We start from the raw sequence: 10,608 nt of genomic DNA on the forward strand, positions 1-10,608 counted from the left end.
AATAAGGATAAATGGCAGAGAGCTTGCTGAGTTCTGAGAGTGGCCAGATGGAAATAGAAAGGTTTCAATGCAGTGAGAGAAGGAGGAAAGCATGTTTAAATACTTATGGGATCCAACTACCATTTAGGCGATGCGAAAGTTGTGATTGGAGTTTTCTGAAAGCATGAGCTCAAAGTACTGGAACTAAAAACTATGCCAACAAGACGTAAAGGGTCCTCAGGAAGGGATGTGCAAACTACACTCTATATAAACTGTAATACACTTAAACGTTCAGGCAATTTCAATTGCCACCTTCCAAGACCCATTGGGGGAGGGTCAGAGCTGCATCAGAAGGGTCTGAGGGGCTGCCATAGCAGGATCCCTCCAGAGGAAAGTTTGACAGTGACATTCTGTAAAGTAAGAGCTGGGAAGGGTCAGAGCACACCTTCTCGAGCGCTGAGGGCTCCAGCTCTGGGCTGAGCACCCCGCATGCGGACGTCTTCTCATTTATTATTCATAGTCACCCCAGAAGTGAGGACTAATTACTAGCCTACTTTGCAGAAGAAGGAACTGAGGCTTAGAGAGGTTAAATGTGCTAGGTTAAATGTGTTTATTCGGGAGCACGTAGGGGGAAAAATGTGCTGGTAAGGGGCAAGAAGTTCAACCCAGGCTGCTCTGGGTCCAGAGCCCCTGGCTGTGCCAACCTCCTTAGGCTTCTCGTAAATCTTTGCCTTCCCTTCTCTAAAGAAGGGCAGACTGCAGCCAGGAAGCAGGGGCTCCTCTTTGATTGTGTCTGGGTAATATCCCTTTCCCTGTGTCCCCTCCTCATCACCCCTCTTCTAGGAGTATAGAGGAGCGTTGTTTTCCCTCTCCTTGCAGTGTCCCCCAGAAAGAGGGGGCGCTAACCACCAAGCTTGGGTAGAGACTGAGAGTACAGCGCTTGTGACATTTTGAAAGTGTAATTTTAAAGAAGCGAATTTAAAATAAACAAATTTCCAAATGCCTATAAAATTAAGGAATTCCTCACCACACCAGGAAGTACACACTGAAAACATAAATGAGCTCAAAAAAGGTTTAAATAAGTTCTTGGATGACAAGCCCAAATGGATTATTAAAGGACACTGGGAATGCCTGAGGGACCTCGCTAATCCTCTGGAAACGGTACAGCATTGACATCACATCCTTCAATGTTACTCTCAAAAAGGTCATTTTCACACTGGATGAATTAGGGTCAAACCTACTTGGAAAATTTTTACTTAACTTTCTTTAGGTTCCCGAATACCAACAATTGTATTTGGGAGAGTATGGGGGAAAAAAAGGTGGGCTTCTGAAAAATTGATGAACTGTCTGATTTCCAAAGCACAGGTAAATCTAGCAATGGCAAGAAGTGGGGGAGGGAAATGATGATATTTGGAAATACAAAGGATCTTTTCTCAAAATACAAAAGTTATAAATGATCATAATCTTAGTAAAGCCTAGCAACATAGGAAAATAAAAAATACTTGGATAAAAAGCTTTGTAGTAGAGAATATTACAAACCATAAACCGGGACAGCGTGAATGTAGTTAACAGCTCAAAAGTCTTCTGTTGTTTCCATTCATTGCAGTCTTATTCTCCTTTGTATCCTTTTCACTAACGTTTTACAGACATCATTGATTAATATTCTCATCTATATATTTCCCTCCCAGACTGAAGTAGGAGTGAGCAGCTTTAGCAATCGATTATGGCATCTATTATAACTTGGGGTCCCGTGCTGGTTGCTGGCTACATTTATCCCCAAAGTGTGGTAATTGTTTTGAGTATTTTATTTTAAAGTAATACAAAGTTGAATCAATTAATTATCAGCAACACATTGTTGACTAACCGAAAAATCAACATAACAGCAAAATATTGGGGCTGGCCCAGTGGCACAGCAGTTAAGTTCATGTGCTCTGTTTTGGCAGCCCGGGGTTTGCTGGTTTGGATCCCCGGCGCAGACCTATACACCGCTTATCAAGCCATGCTGTGGCAGGCGTCCCATATATAAAATGGAGAAAGATGAGCACTGATGCTAGCTTGGGGCCAATCTTCCTCAGCAAAAAGAACAATGAGAGGAGGAGAATTGGTGGTTGATGTTAGCTCAGGGCTAATCTTCCTAAAAAAAAATATATATATATAGACCAGTATATTTTCTTCTTTTCCTACCTTTATTTATTGCAAATTTTGAGAAGCAAATTCATATCTTGAATAGGTGGATCAGGTCACTCCTAGAGGCCTCTGATAGCGTTCCATCACTGTTAACATAAAACTCAATTTCCTTACCATAGTCAGCCAGGCCCTTTATGACAGCACTCCTGTCAGCATGGTCACTGTCCCCCAAGGATCCCACACTCCAATCTCAAATGCTCTAAGTCCTTTCCCACAGCAAGATGTTTGCACATGCTGTTCCCTTTTCCCAACTAGCGTTTTCTTCCTCTACCTTTGCTGCCTGGATCTTTCGCATCTGTCACCTCTTTAGGAAAACCAAAAATAAGTATGTGAGGTAAGAGGTAAGCAGTATTTGTCAAAACCTATTGAGATTGAGTAAAAATGGAAAACGCTTTGATTTATCAACATAAACCTTTATAAATACAAGACAGAATTGTTTTCTACCCAATTCATTGCTCCACAAAATGTTCATTTAATCCAAAGTGGATTATTGACCACTAAAAACTCTAATTCTGGATACCAAAAATAAGCTATTATTGACTTTTCTTCTTGGAATGTTCAGTTCTTCAATTTCACTGCTTATTTAAAACGATCCTATTTTTGATATATTTAGTTTTGTTTCAGTTGAAAGACAGTCTGCCCTCCTCCGCAGATGCGGATGTGGAGCCCGCGGGCGAGCGCAGAACCCGCGGATACGGAGGGCCTACTAAGGCACAGAGCACCCGCGGATTTCGGTATCTTCCGGGAGTCCTGGAACAAGTCCCCCGCGGATACCGAAGGACGACTGTACATATGGGAATTTCTTCATTCTACTCCTATCTATGAAAAACAAAATTTCACAGATGGGTCATTACAGAATACAAAAGGAAAAGCATAGGGGTTGTTGGGGTTGTTGTCCATCTGTTGTGTTGCCTTGGGCTATTCTCAGATCCAAGATTTTCAGGTGTGCCCGATGTGTTATCTTTCACCACCCAGTTAGCTAGATGGTCCTCTCCTCAGGATCCTTACTTCCCTCCCCTCTGTGGGTCGTTTATGATCAGGCCCACAGCAGAAAAATCCCAGCAGTGTGGGTTTGCGCTACCCAGATAAGCCAGTCACCTGGTTGGGCACTAGATGCCAGTGTTTTTCTGCCTCAGATTATAGCACAATTAATATAGTACCAGCTACGTTTCCTGGCCCCGCAATATGCAAGCTGTGAGTAAGGAGCCTGTGCCCTCCAAGAGGCAGAAAGAGCGCTTCCAGTGGGGAGCGAAGGCAGCTCGTGCTAGAAATGCACTGCAGAACAGTCTGCTAGAGATCCCCAACAAAGCCACTTCCGTACGCAAACTTGGCTTTCAGGTGTGTCGTCGTTTTCCTTACACACACTTATATTCATAAACTGCCAGAGATGCGGTTCTAAATTCTTATTCCTTCAGTGACGTGTTACGCTGGTATCTTGCATATCTGACTGTGTGTCATAGCAATGCAGCAACTGTTTTCTCTTCCGATATTTGTACACACATAGTTTTTTAATGTTACAGGATGCTTAGAGCTAAGCAACACCTACATTTCTTGGCTGATGATTCAAGTGCTAAAAAACTGTTAAATTTTGTCTTCTCCAGAGAGAAAAACAGCCCTGAGTCCTATGGATGAAAGCAGTGATTCACGAATTTACGTGGGCATGAAGAATCATCTAGGTCCTTCCTCCTTAAATACAAAAGCAAGAAAACCCTGCAGACTGCAAATTCCCAGACCCCTTCCCTGGAGATACTGATGTAGATCCAGGAATTTGTCTTTTTTTCTTTTTTAAATTAGGACCCAGGTGATTCTGAGAAAGGCCTGCAGATCATGCTCTGAGAAACCCTAGAATGAAGATGAGCTGTTTAAGCTATTCTCAGTCACGTGTTGAGCTGTCATCTGGAGCGATTTCTGTTTAAGCTCAGAAAGAAACCCATGAGGAATAAAAAAAGTCCTTCTGTGAGTGAACTGAATAATCTGCAATGAGAAGTTTCTGGATGCCTTGGGAAGAGATAAAGGCAAATGCTTTGTTTCGAAAAATGGCTTCATTTCATCATCTGGTTTCTGTCTTCTCGTTTCTGTTCTCCCCCTCCCCCTCCTTCTCTTCCTTCTTCCTCCTCTTCCCTTTCCTCTTCTGTCTCTCCCTCCTGCTCCTCTTCCTCCTTCTTTTTCAGTTCATTTAGGCACTATATTACTTTGCCCTCTCAGTATCCAACCTCCTTTTCCAGAGGCTGATGCAAAGTCTGCCAGGTAACTATTTTTAGAAGCTGGAGTGGGGAAGTATCAACTGCTAACAGAACTGAGAGGTGAGATTCAGAACTTCAGAAAAGCCAAGAGGCCACTACCTCCGGAATATTGGAGTTGGTGGGGAATAAATTACCTTTCTTACTTTTAGGATGACTGTGATAGGTGTGATGGGAAGTGGTGGAGAAATTCAGTAGCACGCCATTGCTCAGATGCTAGAAGGGAGCATTTCTCCCACACCCACTCCTCACAAACACCCCTCCCCGCCCATTACCAGGAACAGGCAAACGTACCACAGTCCACAGAGTCACCGTGTCCCACCAAGTTCAAAGCCATCAAACACGGGTGCTAACTAAGACGTGACACAGTGGAAAGCTCCAGGAACTAATTATGCAGATTAGTCTCCAGGGTAACTCGCAGCCTAGGAATGGAGCAGAGTGTTTGAAGGAGCAGTTGGGGTGCGGGAGGGCAGCAAGACTCATTTAAGAGGTTGCTAACAGAGACAAAGCTATTTACAAGCAAGGTCTTTCATTCTTTTATCAGTGAAGCAAACCAGCTGCCCTGTTAGTCTTGACACTGTAATCTGACCAGTAAAACTGCACTGGGTTAACGACATCCTCCCTCAGCAAGCCAGGAAACGATGAAAAAATGTCTCCATGGGCCGCTTTAGGGATAAACAGAGGGAAATGCTTATTATCTTTTGAACATTTAGCTGTTGGGATGGGAACAAAGGAGCTGCAAAAATGGGTGAATGATCAAAATGGGGTTTGAATCCTGGCAGTGTTTGTATCCATCCTCCTTGAGGTTGAAGAGCTGTCTCTAGAGAATGATCCAGAGAGAGAAAAGAGAACGGAACCTTCAAAACGACTTTTTTTTTTCCAAAAGGAGAACAGCTCTGTCCTCTCGCGCTCCAGACCTCCGTCTTGCCTTGCCTGATAGGGAATTAACCCATTTTCCATCTGGAAACCCGGCTATCGTAAGCCCATAGAGGGAATCCTGAGTGCCTAGAAAGAAATGGGATGCAGAAACTCTCTGCTACAAGCAAGGAATGAGCAGATCTTTCTCAGGGTCCCTCAACTTCTACATGTTTCAACTTCCAATTCTCCCCAAAGCCACCTCAAACCTTTAAATATATCCCTTTTTTTTTTTAAAGATTGGCACCTGAGCTAACATCTGTTGCCAATCTTTTCTTCTTCTCCTCCCTCTTCCCCTTCTTCTTCTCCTTCTCCCCAAAGCCCCCCAGCACATAGTTGTATATTCTAGTTGTAGGTCCTTCTGGTTGTGGCATGTGGGATGCTGCCTCAGCATGGCCTGATGAGCGGTGCCATGTCCACGCCCAGGATCCGAACCAGTGAAACCCTGGGCCGCCGAAGCGGAGAACACGGACTTAACTACTCGGTCACTGGGCCAGCCCCTGAAATATATCCTGTTTGTTGATGCCTCTTGGACCATCAATTTATTCTATGTGCAAGGAAGGAGCAGATACTGCAGGGTATTATCAACCCACGGAATCACGAAAGAGGTTCCAGAGATCTGCCTAAGCCTGTGAACGTGTTTCATCACTAAGTTGAATTTGGAAACTGCAGTTCTGAACGATGTCATTATTTGGCAATTGATGTAAGATAGACGTCTTACAATTATTTGTATCGACATGTTGTTTATCAAAATGAATCATCAGGCTTGGTGGATTTGTTCTGCTCCTGTGTGTTCACTATACCCCGAGAATGCTAAAGAATGAACGTCCTCTGCTCGCTCGCTCTTTTGTTCACTTACTGAGGGCTTTTCTGTTGTATGGGCTCCTGATCTCATTTTACAGTTAATACAACCATTTTACTTAACACTCTCAAGAGGGACTGATTCATGCATTGCTCTACTTCCAAGGCTCCAAACCTAAGGTGGGGAAGTTCTGCCGTTTATAGACGAGGAAAATTAAATAAATAAATATTAAGTAATAAATAAACAAAATAGATTGGCTCAAAACATTTTCTCATCTGATGTATTTTACTATGATAGAACATATTCAATGTGATAACTGGCTTGACTGATACCGTCATGTCCAAGCCGTGGAAAAGCATGGAACGCTCTGAAACAAAACAGCAGCTGAGCTAACAGACTCACGGAATTACAGAGGCAACACCTAGGGATCAATCTGCTCTCTCGTTCTAGTGGAACAAACTGAGACCTATTTTCAGTGATTCAAGGAATGGAGTTAATTTGCCTGGGTCACAAAATTAGGGGCAGAACCAGGCCTAAATTACACTCTCTGGACACTAAGCCCAAGTTTCATTACTACGCCTGCTGCGTCAGTAGCATCTCTTCTCAAAGCATCCTAAGTTAATTACAGGTTGCATAAGACACTCCCGATGGCCTTTCTGCAGAGCTCACCCCTGACCCCTCTGATCTTCATGATATGACGGTAGTGTTTCCAGCCCACTTGGCTAATTTCACCCATGTTTAACTGGAGCTCTAAAAATTCCCCTCTTCCTTTGGTTGGTAGCCCTTCCAATCCAAAAGTTTTCCTTGTCAAGGAGCCACGCCAAGGAGTGAGGGTGCTTCACCCACTCGTGTTCATCTCGAAAAGATACTCGAGACCTGCCATCCATCACTTTATCTGCGCCTGTCTGGGTTGCTATGCCAGAGACCACCACTCTCCCGTGGAAGGCTGTCACGGCTTTATCTCCAGGGTTTGCCAAGTGTGAGGTCTAATCCCACCTCCTACTCTGCCTGTGACTCCAGTCAGTATCAGGGGCTGCCTGGGCTTTCTCATTCATTTGCTGACTGAGTAAATGGCTGCCAAGGCCTGTATTTGCTATTGATATCTGCAGCACATATGTGGTACCCCCCACCCAGAAGGTGCTCAGTAAAGTGCTTTTTGAATGAACGTTTTGATGACAAACAGGTGGTATACAATTAGAAACATTTTGTTTGAACATGGGACACTCTACAAAACAATTGTGCCCTGAATGTTCCTATGTAATTTGCCAAATCACCAATTTATTGCAAGGAGAAAATCATGAAATACACGATGGGAAAGACAACACAGAGAGATTTCGTGTTGTTCTAGAAGAAGCAAGAAATAAGTCTGGTTAATTATACAGGAAAAGTAATAATATTATGGAGCTGTGATAAAAAGAAATAATGGCTTGAGGGAAGACAAGAGAGGGAGGGAAAAAAGCTATATTCAGAAAATAATCATGTCCTGAGAATATTCTTAGCCAAGAAAATTTGGAAAAATACACAATTCAAATGTCAATCAATAATCAAGAATGTGATGGCAGCATAATTTTATTTATTTATTTATTTGTTTTTGAGGAAGATTAGCTCTGAGCTAACATCTGTGCCCATCTTCCTCTACTTTATATGTGGGGTGCCTGCACAGCATGGCTTGACAAGTGGCGCATAGGTCTGTGCCCAAGATCTGAACTGATGAACCCCAGGCCGCCGAAGTGGAGTGTGTCAACTTAACCGCTGTGCCACCAGGCCCGGCCCCCATAATTTTTAACGTTATAAAATCTGTTTTCCTTTTCTGGATTTCTAGTGTGTCTGTGTATCTTTATTCTGGGAAAGATGAAAAAGACACACAGACACTGTGGATGTGATCGCAAAGCAGGAAAAGCCAGTGTTTGGAGGACTGGTTTTGTGGGAGCCACGTTCTCAACCACCACAAACAAGTCCTTGTCAGCTGACTGATAGCGCACTGATCACAAATGGGACCAAGTGGAAAAACCTCCCTGTTGCCAAAGTAGTCACTGGAACTCTGATAAGAAGGTGACAATTTAGCAGGGGATCCAAGTTCAGAGAGGCATTAAAAGTAAAGGAGGAAAGAAAACAGCAAAGGAGGAAAAGGAGGAAGATCACTCCATCAGTGTCCTTGACACAGTAAAATGGTCCCCGATCTCCGACTTTCCTGTTTATTCAAAAACTCGCCCGTGATCCTTACCAACAACCTCTTTGTTCTGACACAGGCGTTTTCCAGAACTGATCTTAATGCCCTCTTGGCAGCATCCCAAACCACTGACTGTCCCTTCTTCTGTGATACCAGATTTCCCCTCCTGCCTGTCCAGTGTTCCTTTTTACTCTTCTCCATGGCCCTTGTCCTTTAAAATGGGAGTTGCTTGGAGGGTCTGTCCTATCTTCTCCTTTCACCCTATATAGCCTTCTAATGAAATATTATTCCCTCTCTGACTCAAAAGTACCATCTTCATGCTATCGACTGTCAAACCGATCTCAACCAGGATCTTGTAGCCCTGGAGATCCAACTGTCCACTGACTGCCCTCAGGTGAAGGACACCAGGAATCTATAACCCTACGAGTCAAACTACTCACTGGTTTCCCTATACCCACGCTGCCCTCGTGGTACTGCTCAGCCAACACCCCATCGTTCACCCAGGTTGCCTAGTCAGAATTCTGAGCCTTGTCCTTGATTCTTTCCTCTTCTTTGGATCACAGATATTTACTGAGTGTCAACACAAACCAGAAACTGTGCTAGGTAGGCCTGGAATGGAGCAGTAAACAAGATCAAAATGGTCCTTGCCCTCATGGAGCTTATAATTATGGACACTGCCTCACTCTCGCCAATCCTGCTAACACTGTCCTATTGTTCTTGAGACAGCCTCTTTTCTCTAACCCGATGCCACCTTTCTACTTTAGGCATCCATCATCTCTTGCCTTCATTGCCTCAATAGCTGCCTAACTCGTTTCTCTGATCCTAGGCTTGCCTTTCCAAACCATTTCCACAATACAGGGCGAGAAATCAGCCTGAACCAATCTTATCCCACCATCTCCACCTCATGTACTTCAGCAACCCTCACTGCTCCTAAATTAGGATGGGGCAAAACGCCTCATCAAAGGGCTAAAAGGAAGGGCTGGACCAAGCCTGCAGGAACCCAGGGAAGGAAGACAACACATGTCCCTTCAAACCTAAAGTCTTTAAATATTCTTTCAACATTGTTAATCAGGAAAAACTGATTCTATTAATAAAAATGGAATATCCACTTATATCTAAAGTTAGGAATTTGCCATATGCCTTGACTATAGCATCCTTTTTATGGATATGTGCTTCATAGATATGCAAAAATGGATCCTGCTCTACGCACTGCTGACATGTTACGTAACCTACCCTTTTTGTTTTCATATTGGGACTGTCTTTCCACGTCATTACACCTTCCGCTACCACATCATTTTGATGACTGCACAGTGTTTTATGGATTTATTTTTAAATTTGACCTTTTCCAAAGAGATATATGCACAAGTTTTTTTTAAAAAGCAAATAGTATGAAATGATTTCTAATAAAAAAAACAACAGCACCCCGTGCCACCTGTCCCACTTCAACCCTGGTCCCCAGAAGCACACATTTAAGAATGTTTTAGCTATTGTTTCTCTTAATTTATCTCTATATTTCCAAATAATTCCAAATAATATGAGTATGCCCCTTTTTCACTGATTCATCTATTTTATCTACCGACTTGTAGTGTGACGTAGTCAATCATTCAACAAATATATATTGCTCACCTACTATGTGCCAGGCACTGTTCCAGGCAAGAGCAAAACAGATCAGATCACTGCATTCATGAAACTTAAATTCTAGGAAAAGGACAATTAAAAAGCGAATAACTAAATAAAACAATTTAATATGTTGCTACATACTATAAAGTAAATAAAACAAAGTAATAGAGATGAAAAAGACTGACTTCAGGGGGGCTGGCCTTGTGGCCAAGTGGTTAAGTTTGCGTCCTCTGCTTTGGTGGTCCGGGGCTTGCGGGTTCAGATCCTCGGTGCAGACTTAGCAGTGCTTGTCAAGCCATGCTGTGGCTGCATCCCACATAGAAGAACTAGAAGGACTTATACCTAGGATATACAACTATGTACTGGGCTTTGGGGAGAAGGAAAAAGAAAAGAGGAAGATGGGCAACAGATGTTAGCTCAGGGCCAATCTTCCTCACCAAGAAAAAAAAAAAGAAAGAAAAGACTGACTTCAGGTAGGGTGATCAAGAAATGTTTCTCTGATTCTCTGAGATGACATCTGAATTGAGCCTGCATTGTGAAGATCTAGGGAGAGAGCCGTGTTAATGGGATACAGGTTGGGTACATGTAACAGAGTCTATAATAAGTGAAATTTATTTTTCCCCTTTTATAACAGTCTGAGGCCAGGGCACCCAGGAGTCTGGGCTCCTTCTACTTTCTCACCCCTCACCTGTAAG

The sequence above is a fragment of the Equus quagga genome, chromosome 2, assembly GCF_021613505.1.
Source record: "Equus quagga isolate Etosha38 chromosome 2, UCLA_HA_Equagga_1.0, whole genome shotgun sequence".
NCBI lineage: Eukaryota > Metazoa > Chordata > Mammalia > Perissodactyla > Equidae > Equus > Equus quagga.